We start from the raw sequence: 15,000 nt of genomic DNA, 5'->3' as shown, positions 1-15,000 counted from the left end.
GAATAATGAATTAAGGAAGAAAGGATATGAGTCTACCGCTTACAAGAAAAGATCTCATGATAGTCAATATGGGCCCTCAACACCCATCAATGCATGGTGTTCTTCGACTGATCGTTACTCTCGATGGTGAGGATGTTATTGATTGTGAACCCATATTAGGGTATTTACACAGAGGAATGGAAAAAATCGCGGAAAACCGAACTATTATACAATACTTACCTTATGTAACAAGGATATAGAGAGATTGTAGAAAGGGGATAGGATAGTTATTTTTGCAAGAGACTTGTTGTAAATTCCTTAACTTAAGAAAGAAAAAAGAATAAAAACACAGATACATAACATAAAAAAAAGAATAAATAAGACGAGATTCGACCTCCCCCTACATATTTAATTTCCTCTCCTATACAAAAACTAGCAAGACCCACTCCATTGGTAATTCCATCAATAACACCCTTATCAAAAAACTCCGTGAGTTCGGTTAACCCTCTTATACCGAGGGTAAAGACCCTAGTATAGAAAATATCTATATAACCACGATTATATGACCAACTGTATATATTTTTTTTTACTTGATCTAAAAATTCTTTTTTAGGATTTCCTTTGTAAAAAGAGTTTATTAAATCCAAATTCTGAAAAAAAGAATAAGCGGATCCATAGAAGATATATGCTATGAATAAACCAAAGATAGCTAGACTTACAGAAGAAATTGCATTAGTAATAAATTCATATGAATTTACAAAAGAATTAGAACTTTCCTGGGTAAAGTTTATTGAGGGAGTTAACCACTTTGATAATATGGTTAACTCTGCTATTCCATTACCAATTCCTCCATTATCAAAAGAGATTCCTATGAATCCAATGAACAAAGTGAAAAGTAGTAATATAAGAAGAGGAAATAACATAGTATTTCCCGTTTCATGCGGATAGGCAAAAGTTTTTTTAGCCCCAAAAGACGTAGTAAAGGATCCTATCCTATTTCTTGTATTACCTTGAATTTTTGGTATATTTTGTGAAAAAAAAGAAACTCCACTCTTCGTTGTTGATAAAACGAAATCCCTATTCACTCCTTTGGGTATCCTTTTTCCCCATAAGGATATTGAATACAAGGAACTCTCTTTAGTGCTACTGTAATTTTGAAAATGAACACGCAAATACCCATCAAATGTAAGTAAATATATCCGAAACATATAAAAGGCAGTTAATCCTGCAGTAAAGGAGGCTATTATTCCAAAAAAGGGCGAATACAACCAACTATTACTAAGGATTTCATCTTTGGACCAGAAGCAAGCAAGAGGTGGAATACCACAAAGAGAAAGTGTACCCCATAAAAAAGTAGTTCTTGTGATTGGAATGTATTTTCTTAAACCGCCCATAAGAACCATATTTTGACTTTTATCTGGTGAATATCCAACAAGAGGTTCCATTGAATGAATAACGGATCCGGATCCCAAGAACAATAAAGCTTTTGAATAAGCATGAGTGATCAAATGGAATAAAGCAGCTTGATAAGAACCTATACCTAGAGCTAACATCATATAACCCAATTGAGACATTGTAGAATAGGCTAAGCTTCTTTTAATATCTCTCTGAGCAAGAGCTAAAGTAGCTCCTAAGAATAGTGTTATTGTACCTACTAAAGAAATAAAACTCATTATCAAAGGTAAAGATATGAAAAGAGGAAGAAGTCGAGCTAGAAGAAAAATTCCCGCAGCAACCATAGTTGCTGCGTGTATAAGAGCCGAAATAGGAGTGGGCCCTTCCATAGCATCGGGTAACCATACGTGAAGAGGGAATTGTGCGGATTTCGCAACTGCACCAAGGAATAATAAAAAAGCACACAAAGTAGTAAGTAAAGAGTTAATTCCATTATTAGGAATCCAGTTATTAGCTATTTTGAACAAATCCCTAAACTCTAAACTACCTGTTATCCAAAAAAAACCTAAAATTCCTAATAATAGACCAAAATCCCCTACACGATTAGTTACAAAAGCTTTTTGACAAGCACTCGCTGCGATTGGTCGTGTAAACCAAAAGCCTATCAATAAATAAGAACACATTCCCACGAGTTCCCAAAAAAAATAAATTTGTATCAAATTGGAGCTAGTAACCAATCCCAACATGGAAGTATTGAAAAAACTTATATAAACAAAAAATCTCAAATATCCTTCATCGTGAGACATATAACCATCACTATAAATAAGAACCAGGATTCCTACAGTAGTAATTAGTATTAACATAATAGAAGTAAGTGGGTCAATCAAGTATCCAAATTCTAAAGAAAAATCATTATTGACGGTCCAAGACCATAGATATTGATAGATCGAACTTCCATTTATTTGTTGAATAGACAGTTGAACTGAGAATACCATAGCTATACTTAAGAGTAAAACACTAGGAAAAGCCCATATGCGACGAAGATTTTTTGTTGCTGTCGGAATAAGAATAAGGCCAAATCCCATTGACATAATAACTGGAAGTGGGAGAAGAGGGATTACCCATGCATATTGATATGTATGTTCCATAAGAAAAGAAATTGCAATTTTTACTTCAATTTTTACTTCAATTTTTCTATAAAATTGTTTCCGATTCACCAAACCAATTCTTATCTCTTTCTGAAAGAATAAATAAAAAGAATAAGAAAAAATACTGAAATTCTTAATTTTTCCAAAATTTATCTCATTGAAATAATTAAAAATTAAGAATGGGTTTAGTTGGTTAAATTAAAAAAGTTAATAAAATAACTAGGTAACGAAGTTATTTTATTAACTAAATAAAGATATTTATAAAAATAAAAAAAAAAAAGTGGAATCATTTTACTTTCTATTCATAATTCATTTTTATATTTCTTTAAAACAAAGATGAAACAGCTCTCTTGTTCCATAATTAACTGATTGAGTGAATTCCAATGAAAACCTATGTTTATAAGAAATTATCGAATAGTCCTTACTTCATATAGAACTAAAATTCTAATGACTATAAATTACCTAAGTTTTAGAATGTCTTGTTTAAGAGACTCAGTATTTTTTGTTTTGATTGGAATTCCTTTCCTTTATGGAATACCATTCTGAACTTAATTAACTATTTTCATTTTCCCTTCTTTTTATCCCCCCGTCTTATCTTATATGGGGGATAGGCTTCCATACCATATATCTATATATGGAGTATACTTGATATATAAATAGATATAAATAGATTTAAATGAGAAACCCTTCTATATATTCTATATTATTAAAAAAAAAGTATAAAATATATAAAGAAAAAATGTTAAAAAATTCTTGTTGTCTTATCCGCATTAGACAAAATGAAGTAAAAAATAATTCAAAATTTAAGTATCTTTCAGTATCTAAGTATAAATACTAATAAAAAGAAGAAAGAAGGATTGATTTGCAGCAATAGATGTCTTTCACATACAACTAGAAAAAAGTAATTTCCTTTTTGAATGGCAGTTCCAAAAAAACGTACTTCAATGTCAAAAAAGCGTATTCGTAAAAATATTTGGAAGAAAAAGACTTATTTTTCCATAGTACAATCTTATTCTTTAGTAAAATCAAGATCATTTTCGAGCGGTAATGAGCATCCAAAACCAAAGGGTTTTTCTGGGCAACAAACAAATAATAAGATTTTGGAATAATATGAATTGACTTATCAAAAAAGAATTCCAATTATTTAATAATTTGGATTCTTCTTTGAATGTACTTTTATGTGTCGAATTACTCGGTACAATATTCTTAGAACAAAAAACCCCTCTTATCTTATATATACAAGAAAAAAAAAGTTTTGTTTGGTATACTGTGTGCTAAGTATTCTTTTCCTATCAATGAACTTTTCATAATTTTCCTAATAGAATCCTCATATTCTATTAGGAAAATTATGAAAAGTGGAGTATTCTTACAATAGGACTTACAACTTCCACCTATCTTCTCCAAAATCATAAGGTTAGTAAATCTTATTAATAAGAGCATAAAGACTTTCATTCTAGAAATTTTTAAAAAATCCAAAAAGCCTTTTCTATTTATCCATTTTATTTTAATTTCATCATTAAATAGAAACCCTTTTGGATTTTTTTCATTGTATTGAAAGAATTTTCAAAATGTAAAGGGGAAATTAATTAGAAAAAATTAGTTCTATAATTGCAAGTTAGAAAAAAGAAGTTCCAACTCTTTCAAGCAGTGTTTGTGTTTCTATTGGGCAAAGCAAGAGTTTATTGTAAAAAAAAAAAATGGAAACGATACTACCAAACGAAGTCTATTTTAATGAAAACTCTAATGTTCCTAAATTTTATGGACTTTCCCAATATCGACGATTCCCAAGATAATAGCTATTATTCTTTTAAGTTACCTATTATTTGAAGTTAGCCGCCATGGTGAAATTGGTAGACACGCTGCTCTTAGGAAGCAGTGCTCAAGCATCTCGGTTCGAATCCGAGTGGCGGCATTCTTGAAAAAGAATACAATAGATTAGAAATCAATTCGAAATTTACAATTTTGTAATGGGACCTTCCCCTTATGCTATTTGCAACTTTAGAACATATACTAACTCATATCTCTTTCTCAACGATTTCAATTGTGATTACGATTCATTTTATAACCTTATTAGTTCGTGAACTTGGAGGATTACGCGATTCGTCAGAAAAAGGAATGATAGTTACTTTTTTCTCTATAACAGGATTCTTAGTTTCTCGTTGGGCTTCCTCGGGACATTTTCCATTAAGTAATTTATATGAGTCATTGATCTTCCTTTCATGGGCCCTGTATATTCTTCATACCATTCCTAAAATACAGAACTCTAAAAATGATTTAAGCACAATAACTACGCCAAGTACTATTTTAACGCAAGGCTTTGCCACATCGGGTCTTTTAACTGAAATGCATCAATCCACGATACTAGTACCTGCTCTACAATCTCAGTGGTTAATGATGCATGTCAGTATGATGTTATTAAGCTATGCAACTCTTTTGTGCGGATCCTTATTATCTGCCGCTATTCTAATCATTAGATTTCGAAATAATTTCCATTTCTTTTCTAAAAAGAAAAAAAATGTTTTAAATAAAACATTTTTCTTTAGTGATATTAAATATTTTTATGCAAAAAGAAGTGCTTTAAAAAGAACCTCTGTCCCTTCATTTCCAAATTATTACAAATATCAATTAACGGAGCGTTTGGATTCTTGGAGTTATCGTGTCATTAGCCTAGGATTTACCCTTTTAACCGTAGGTATTCTTTGTGGAGCAGTATGGGCTAATGAGGCCTGGGGATCCTATTGGAATTGGGATCCTAAGGAAACTTGGGCATTTATTACTTGGACCATATTCGCAATTTATTTACATAGTAGAACAAATCCAAATTGGAAGGGTACGAATTCTGCACTTATAGCTTTGATAGGATTTCTTATAATTTGGATTTGTTATTTTGGTATAAATCTATTAGGAATAGGCTTACATAGTTATGGTTCGTTTACATTAACACCTAAATGATTACATAAAATAAAACCTTCATGAAATGAAGGTTTTTACTTTTATGTTTTATTTGAGAACCCCTTGAACGCCTTATCAAAGGGTTCTCAAAAATTCGAGATAGATCTAATTATACTTTTTTACTTATTTCTGCATTATATACTTTTTTACTTATTTCTGCATTAATAGAGCAGACGAGTAAAAAAAAGCAAACCTATTTAGGATAATAATTGGATAAGAGAGCCTCTACCCTGTCAACGGATAGGGAGAGAACAAAATCTGGATAAATACCAATTCCTATTACTGGTAAAAAGATACAGATTAAAATAAAGAGTTCTCGTGGTCCAGAATCCACAAAATTTGCGTTTGGAACATTAAATAGCTTGTATCCATAGAACATCTGGCGTAACATAGATAATAAATAAATAGGAGTTAATATCATTCCAATTGCCATTACAAAAGTAATTAGTGTTTTTGGCATTAACAGAAATTTTGGACTAGTAATTAGTCCAAAAATATACTACTAATTCTGCGACAAAACCACTCATTCCTGGTAAGGCAAGAGAAGCCATTGAAAAGCTACTAAACATGGTAAAAATTTTAGGCATTGGGATAGATATTCCCCCCAGTTCTTCGAGATAAACAAGACGCATTCTATCAGAAGCGGTTCCTGCCAAGAAAAAAAGTGTAGCACCAATAAATCCATGGGATAATATTTGTAAAATAGCTCCATTGAGTCCAATGTTGGTTATGGAACCAATTCCTATAATTATGAAACCCATGTGAGATACAGAGGAATAAGCTATTCTTTTTTTGAAATTTCGTTGACCAAGAGAAGTTGAAGCTGCATAGATTATTTGGATCGCTCCTATTATTACTAACCAGGGCGAAAATAGATAATGAGCATGAGGTAACAATTCCATGTTGATCCGAATCAATCCATATGCTCCCATCTTTAATAATATTCCCGCTAAAAGCATACATGTACTATAATGTGCTTCCCCATGGGTATCTGGTAACCACGTATGTAGGGGTATAATCGGCAATTTGACAGCATAAGCAATAAGGAAGCCAAAATATAAAAGTATTTCCAAGGTTGCAGGGTATGATTGATTAATTAATCTTTCCAAATCTAATCCTGGTTCGTTGGAACCATATAAGCCCATACCCAGAACTCCGATTAAGAAAAAAATGGAACCGCCTGCAGTATACAAAATAAACTTTGTAGCTGAATATAGACGCCTCTTCCCCCCCCACATGGATAAAAGTAAGTAAACAGGAATTAATTCTAACTCCCACATGATAAAAAAAAGTAAAAGGTCTCGCGAAGAAAATAATCCTATTTGACCACTATACATTGCGAGCATCAGGAAATAGAATAATCGCGAATTCCGTGTAATTGGCCAAGCTGCTAAAGTAGCTAAAGTAGTGATAAATCCTGTCAATAAAATAGATCCTAATGAAAGTCCATCGATTCCCAATCTCCAGTGGAAATCGAAGACATCTATCCATTTATAATCCTCCTTTAATTGGATTAAGGGATCCTCCAGTTGGAAATGATAACAGAACGCATAAGTCATTAGAAGGAATTCTAATAAACAAATAGATATAGTATACCACCTAACGACTTTGTTTCCCTTATGAGGTAAAAAGAAAATTAATGAACCTGCAAATATCGGCAAAACAACAAGTATTGTTAACCAAGGAAAATAACTCATGATAAAGTGATAAAGACAAGATACGTTTTGACCAGAAAAGCCCGTGCTCGATTATTTCGAGCACAGGCTTCTTCGGTAAAGAGGAATCAGACGATTCGAGTGAAGTTTTTTGTAACGTATCAATAAGATAGAGCCATGCTACGTGTTGTTTCAGGCCCTAAATAAACGCGGACACTTAAAAAATCTGTCGGGCAGGCAGATTCACATCTCTTACAACCCACACAATCTTCGGTTCTCGGCGCGGAAGCAATTTGCTTGGCTTTACATCCATCCCAGGGTATCATTTCTAATACATCTGTTGGACAAGCTCGTACACATTGAGTGCATCCTATACATGTATCGTAAATTTTTACGGAATGTGACATTGGATCTATAAATTTTTCTTTTCAACATAAAATTTTTCGATCTGGTAAAAATGAAATTAGTACTATAATGAGTCATATGTATTGTAGACACCAGACGAAGCAATGGTTTATCCAAACTTCAAAAAAAAAAATCTATTTTTTAATCTGTTTGTGAGAAAGCGTGAAGAGAGCCAAGAGACTTTAATTTTGGATTTCAACAATAAATAAGAAATAAGAAAGAATTTTACGAATTGTACAGACGAATTCGAATTAGCCAATAAATTGGCTATCGTCTTTTCAATATAAATTATTGCAATATTCAAATTGCAATATCAATGAATTACAAATACAAAAATTCATTTAAGTGAAAAAGAATACTATGCAATAATCTACTAAAAAAAATGGATATTCTCAAATAATACTAAGAAAATAGTATTGATTTCTATTTATTTTAATATGTGCGCCTTTGTTTAGAGGATTCTATGTCTAATTATTCAAAAGTCTAATTATTCAATAAATTAGATTGATTGATACGAGTGGATTTCCTATTACGATGGATGGAAGAAAGAATGGATAGTCCAATAGCGGCTTCAGCAGCTGCAAGGGCTATAACAAAAATTGCGAAAATATCTCCTTTTAATTGGCGACTATCAAATAGATCAGAAAATGTTACGAGATTTAGATTAATTGAATTCAGTATAAGTTCAAGACATATTAGAGCTCTAACCATGTTTCGGCTTGTGATCAATCCATAGATACCAATCGAAAATAAATAGACACTCAAAAAAAGTACATGCTCAAACATCATTAACTAACTCCTTATCAATCTCGATTCATTTCAATATGAGGGCAAGAATTGAACCGATTCAATTAATTACAATAGAACAATTACACAACAAAAGAAAAAAAAAAAAAAAAAAAAGGAGGTATTTGTTGGCAGTAGATGGATTTTACTAAATCAAAATTGTGATTCTTTAGTTATTTATTTTAGATTTGCAATTCTTATAATTTGTACTTTTTCTAAGTTTTCTTATTGCCGAGCCATAGTAATTGCACCTATTAAAGAAACTAGAAGAATTATGGAAATGAGTTCAAACGGAAGATAAAAATCGGTTGCTAAATGAATTCCAATTTGTTGAACATTATTTATGAGACCCTGTTCTACTATTTGGTTTGATCTTGTAGTCCAAAGAATTCCATACCACGACGTATCTGGGATAGTAGTCATTAGTGAAAAAACAATAGTTATACAAACGAGTGAAGTGAACCCATCTCCAATAGTCCAATAATTCTTATCTTTAGACCATTCTGAGCCATTTACGAACATTACAGCGAATATGATCAAGACATTTATGGCTCCCACATAAATAAGAAGTTGTGCGACAGCTACAAAGTAGGAATTTAATAAAAAATAGAATAAGGATATACAAACAAGAACTAATCCCAGCGAAAAGGCAGAATAAATGGGGTTGGTAAGTAATACTACTCCTAGACCCCCTAGTAGAAGAACAAATCCCCCAAATAGCATAAGAATCTCATGTATTGGTCCAGGTAAATCCATTATGGATAAAAAGAAATTAATAGTATAAAATTTTTCATGAACTGACTAAAACTAAAGGATTCAAGGAAGGAAAAAAGGATTAGGGTATTTTTTTGTGTATAAACTTATAGTTATAAATTATATTATATCACGAAAATCTAGTCTGATTTAAAATAAGAAATAATTTCCAATAAGCAGTAGTTTTTCGTTTTTCTTTATAGTTTAATTTTAAAGTTTAATAAAGAATTATTAGATTTTTATAACAGAAAGACAAAATCAAAGTTTAGTAATCAGTAATCGTTCTTGAATTCGAAGATTTTTCTTTGTTTATTTTACTTTCAGACGAATTCCTAATTGTTTGAATTGTGTAATCTCCCATTATGGAGATTGGTAACCGACTTAAAGCAATTTGATTGTAATTCAATTCATGACGATCATAGGTAGAAAGTTCATATTCTTCAGTCATTGATAAACAGCTTGTTGGACAGTACTCAACACAATTGCCACAAAATATACAAACTCCGAAATCAATACTATAATTAAGCAATTGTTTTCTTTTAATATCCTTTTCAAATCTCCAATCCACAACGGGTAAATCTATCGGACATACGCGAACACATACTTCACAAGCAATACATTTATCAAATTCAAAGTGGATTCGCCCTCGGAAACGCTCTGGTGTAATTGATTTTTCATAAGGGTAGTGAATCGTTATAGGTAAACGATTTGTGTGGGATAAGGTAGTTATGAAACTTTGACCTATGTACCTTGTAGCACGTATTGTTTGTTGACCATAACTCATGAACCCAGTTACCATAGGGAACATATTCATTCTAAATATCTATGAAAAAGATATGTTTCTTTCTCTTGTTTGAGAGAGCTTTTGTGTTGAAAATATTCTTACTATTATTGTATTATCTTATTTATAGTGAAACAAGTTGAGAAGAGGTTGTTAATAAGAGATTGCCCAGGGAAATAGGTAAAAGAAATTTCCATCCAAGATTTAATAACTGATCCATTCTCATCCTCGGTAAAGTCCATCTTATTGTGATAGAAATGAAGAGAAATAAATAAGCTTTAGTTAATGTAATAAATATACCCATTGTCATTTCCAAAATTCCAACTGCTTTATTCATTTGGAAAAAATCAAAAAAGGATATATAGGGAATAGATAAATTCCACCCGCCCAAGTAGAGAACTGTTACAAATAAAGAAGAAACTAATAAATTTAGGTAAGAAACAAGATAAAATAAACCATATTTGATACCGGAATATTCAGTTTGGTAACCTGCTACTAATTCTTCCTCCGCTTCTGGTAAATCAAAGGGTAATCTTTCACATTCTGCCAAAGAAGAAATTAAAAAAACCAGAAAACCTATAGGCTGACGCCAAATATTCCATCCAAAAAAACCGTATTTTGACTGTGCTTCAACTATATCAACTGTACTTGAACTGTTAGATAATCATAGTCGGTGATAACATCACAGTTCCCACCGCTATTTCAAAACCGTACATGAAACCTTAGCTTCATACGGCTTCTCTATGATCAGAAAAAGGAAAGGACTGTTTTGTTCCTAGCCCCGGGGGCGTAGATAGAATTAGATAAAATAAAATAGATTTGAAAGTCCTAAATTAGACCAAAGGAATTCCGTCTGCTAGAATAAGAAAAAGCGCTTCCGAATTGATAATTGATCTCATCCTTTATAATATAATGAAAATTTTTCTTTGTTCAGTAATAACTTAATCTTGGAATAAAACACTTGTTACTTGTTATAGGAATTCAATTAATAAATGGAAAGAGTTGGGTATTAGTTCATGAGCAATTCTGCATGAATATGGATAGAGGAAGGAAATAATGAAAATTTTTTCTAGTGCACTCCATATCTTTTTTACTATTCTTCTTTCCCCAGGGAGGGGGTATTTAAAAAGAAAAAATGGATAAAGGGTTAATTCGTTCTTGATAGCCATTTCCTTAACAAGTGAATGGGAACATACTCTGGATCGGAATCCGAAGAAAGTACTACTTGATAATTTCTACAAATTGCAAGTCCTTATTATGATTCCTTTTATGGGCAAAAATCTCTAATGTTTTAGATTTTCCATTACTAATCCTTTATGTACTTTAGTGTTCCTAACCCTTCACTAACTTTTGGTGGATTCTTCTTATGGATTATTAAGTTATAGTAATAACTAGGAGTATTCTAGTAATGGAATTCCATATCGTGAATCCTTTATTCTTGGCCGCTTCAAGATATGATGACTAATTAAAAAATATCAACCTTGGGATAAAGAGTTTACACTGCTTATGTTTACTTCCACTTTTTTCTTGTACGTAGGAAATGAGATTTTTTCTTTTTACTACAAATTTATAAGCTGTTTTGTTTCACTCATATAGCTATCTAGTTTAACTTACCAACCCAAATACTAAATAAGAAAAGGAATATAAATAGTTAATGGATTTTATAGGAAAAAGATCTATTTTAACGAATCACACGTAGAGATATTGCTAGCACACAAAAAGTTAATGGTATTTCATAACTAATGGATTGAGCAGCAGCTCGTAGACCGCCTGAAAAAGAATATTTATTATTTGAGCTATATCCTGCCATAAGAAGACCAATAGGAGCTATACTTGAAATGGCAATCCATAAAAAAACACCAATACTAAGATCGGCTAAAACAAAATGATATCCCAAAGGGATAACTAAAAAACTTAATAAAACTGATATGACTGCTATAGAGGGTCCAATGCTAAATAAAGAAATATCTCCTCGGGATGGCAGAATATCTTCTTTAAAAAGTAGCTTAGTCCCATCTGCTATAGCTTGAAGCAGGCCCAGGGGGCCAGCATATTCAGGACCAATACGTTGTTGTATCGACGCAGATATTTCTCTTTCTAACCACACAATTACGAGTACCTCTATTGTTATTCCCAAAAGGAGGGTCAAAATGGGTAGAATCGATATCAGTCCATAGACTTCTTTTAATAATTCCAATTTCGAAAAAGAATTGATAGTTTCTACCTCTACCCTATCTATTATCATTTCAACGATCAACTTCCCCCATAATGATATCTATACTACCTAATATCGTCATGATATCAGCCAATTTCATTTTTTTAACTAGCTGAGGAAGAATTTGCAAATTAATAAACCCGGGTGGACGGATTTTCCATCTCCAGGGGAAAAGGCTATCATCTCCTACTAGATAAATCCCTAATTCACCTTTTGGGGCTTCTACTCTTACATAAAGCTCTTGTCTTGACAATTCAAAATTGGGCGAAGGTTTTTTACCAAGAAATTTATACTCAAAATCATTCCATTCAGAATTATTTTCTTTCTTAAAGCGTCGGACTTCTAAATTTTCATAAGGTCCTCCAGGAATTTTTTCTACAGCTTGTTGAATTATTTTGATGGATTCCCTCATTTCACCAATTCGTACTAAATAGCGAGCTAACGAATCCCCTTCTTTTTGCCATTGGACTTTCCAATCAAATTGGTTGTAAGACTCATAAGGATCTACTTTACGAAGATCCCATTGTATTCCAGAAGCTCGTAACATCGGTCCCGATAAGCCCCAATTTACTGCTTCTTCTCCGCTAATAAAACCTACTCCTTCAACTCGCTCTAAAAAAATTGGATTCTGTGTAATAAGTTGTTGATATTCAACAACTCCGCGTAAAAAATAATCACAGAAATCTAAACATTTATCGATCCATCCATAAGGTAGATCGGCGGCTACTCCTCCGATGCGAAAGTAATTGTGCATCATTCGCATACCTGTAGCAGCTTCAAATAGATCATATATTAATTCTCTCTCTCTAAAAATATAGAAAAAAGGAGTCTGTGCGCCGAGATCCGCCATAAAAGGTCCAAGCCATAGCAAGTGAGAAGCTATCCGGCTTAATTCTAACATAATTACCCTAATATAGCTGGCTCTTTGTGGTATTTGAATATTCTCCAAGAATTCTGGTGCATTTACATGTTATTGCTTCTGTAAACATAGTAGCTAAATAATCCCACCTTGTTACATAAGGTAAGTATTGTATAATAGTTCGGTTTTCCGCGATTTTTTCCATTCCTCTGTGTAAATACCCTAATATGGGTTCACAATCAATAACATCCTCACCATCGAGAGTAACGATCAGTCGAAGAACACCATGCATTGATGGGTGTTGAGGGCCCATATTGACTATCATGAGATCTTTTCTTGTAAGCGGTAGACTCATATCCTTTCTTCCTTAATTCATTATTCCATGAAAATGGATTATTCCATGAATTCCTCAAAGCGAGGCTCATCAAAATGAAAAATCTAAGACTACTATAAGACTACTAAAAAAATAATAAAACAAGAAAAAAATTTGAACGATTAAATTACTGCTCCCGAATATTCAACTGACCGATTAATTTCTTATAACGTACTCTATTTTTCTTTGCCAAATAAGCCAGCAAACGTCGACGTTTTCCCAAAAGTCTTCGTAGACCTCTTTCCGATGAAAAATCTTTTTTGTGTAATTCCAAATGTGAAGCAAGTCTCCGTATCTTATTGGTGAAACTGAATACTTGAAATTCAACAGAACCCCTGTTTTCTTCTTTTTCTTCTTTAACCATAAATCCAAAAATTTTTCTACCTCCTTTCTTTTTCATGTATTTTTCTGATCAGGAAAAATACAAAATTATGTCAGTTATTTTGAAGTTATTCTAATCTCGTACACACACAAATTTGCAATTATTCATCTACTACTGGAATTTGGATTTATTTTATCGATGCAAATTGGATTTGGATAGAAGGGTACATTCTTTCTAATATTTTAGATAGAAGAAATGTTTCTTCTATCTAAAATATTAGAAAGAATTTTGCTGATTTATTTATTGCTATATGCAATTTATGGAATTGATACACCATTTAATTGATATCATTTAGCAAAATGAAACACAGCATATGCATCCATCTTTTGGCTCGAGAATTTCACGGGATAGAGATATGGTATAAGAAATAGACTATTAAGTAACTCTAAATGAATTGTGGATACATCTGTATCCTTAACATACTGAAACGATTGTCATTATTCGTATCAAACCAATAGCGATTCATACAAGCTAAATCTTCTAATCAATGGTGGGCCAATAATGAATTTTTTTGCATATGTATTAAGACGCTTGGCCTGATTTCGAAATTGTCCAGAGTTTTATATGTTGTTTTCATTGCAAAATGATGGGTCTCCTTCCATAACTTTCCAATTACGAGTACGAGAATTGAAAGACATGAAAATTCTCAATTCTCTACGGCGTCTAGTAGATAGAAACAAGAAAATCAGAAGAATCTTTCTCTCTATTCACTATCATTCCGCGTCTTCGACTTCTATTAGTTTCTTTTCTTCTTTAATGCAATAGCTATAGTTTGATAAAGAATCCATTTCTCAAAGTAATGGAAACCATTCTCTTATAGGAAATGGTTCGAAAATCGCTATTCCACCTTTTAGGTATCGTGAAAAGTGATACCTGTGAAGATCGTGCATTTCAGTCAAATTCAGATCCGTTTTTCGAGTCCATGATATAATATAACCAAATTGGATAGATCTTCCACCTGTTTAGCTAAGAAAGAATAGATACAGAGGTGGATAATAGATCGATATGAAGATCATGAGCTGCCCCATAATGAAATCGCCAGTAGTCGCGAATATCTCCTTCTTCCCTAATCCAAGATTGGAGAAAGAAGATCTAAGAGGGACCTATGGAGAATGTAGTCAGAAATCCATAATAGAGTCCGACCACAACGACCGAATTAATTATCCTCATCGAGAAACTTAGACTACTAAATAGAAAAGATTTGAAAATCATGGCATGGGTCTCCTTTTTTTCTTTCTTTAGAGTTTTCTATATGCACAATTTCTCGATGTTTCGATGAGAATTTCTTGACTTTCCATATATAGAAAGAGATAGACT

The 15,000-nt window shown here is 32.3% G+C and overlaps 1 non-coding gene across 1 annotated transcript; it reads left to right on the top strand.

Annotated features, from left to right (window-relative positions):
- The first annotated feature begins 4,354 nt into the window (after window positions 1-4,354).
- TRNAL-UAG (transfer RNA leucine (anticodon UAG)) lies at window positions 4,355-4,434 on the top strand. The gene has a single exon. It is a non-coding gene; the product is annotated as a tRNA-Leu (tRNA).
- Window positions 4,435-15,000: the final 10,566 nt, after the last annotated feature.

Source organism: Triticum urartu, unplaced genomic scaffold (genome assembly GCF_056163025.1).
Source record: "Triticum urartu cultivar PI428250 unplaced genomic scaffold, HENAU_Tu73 scaffold2, whole genome shotgun sequence".
Taxonomy (NCBI): domain Eukaryota; kingdom Viridiplantae; phylum Streptophyta; class Magnoliopsida; order Poales; family Poaceae; genus Triticum; species Triticum urartu.
The sequence above is the reverse complement of the archived record's forward strand: the minus strand, read 5'-3'. Positions and strand labels throughout refer to the sequence as shown.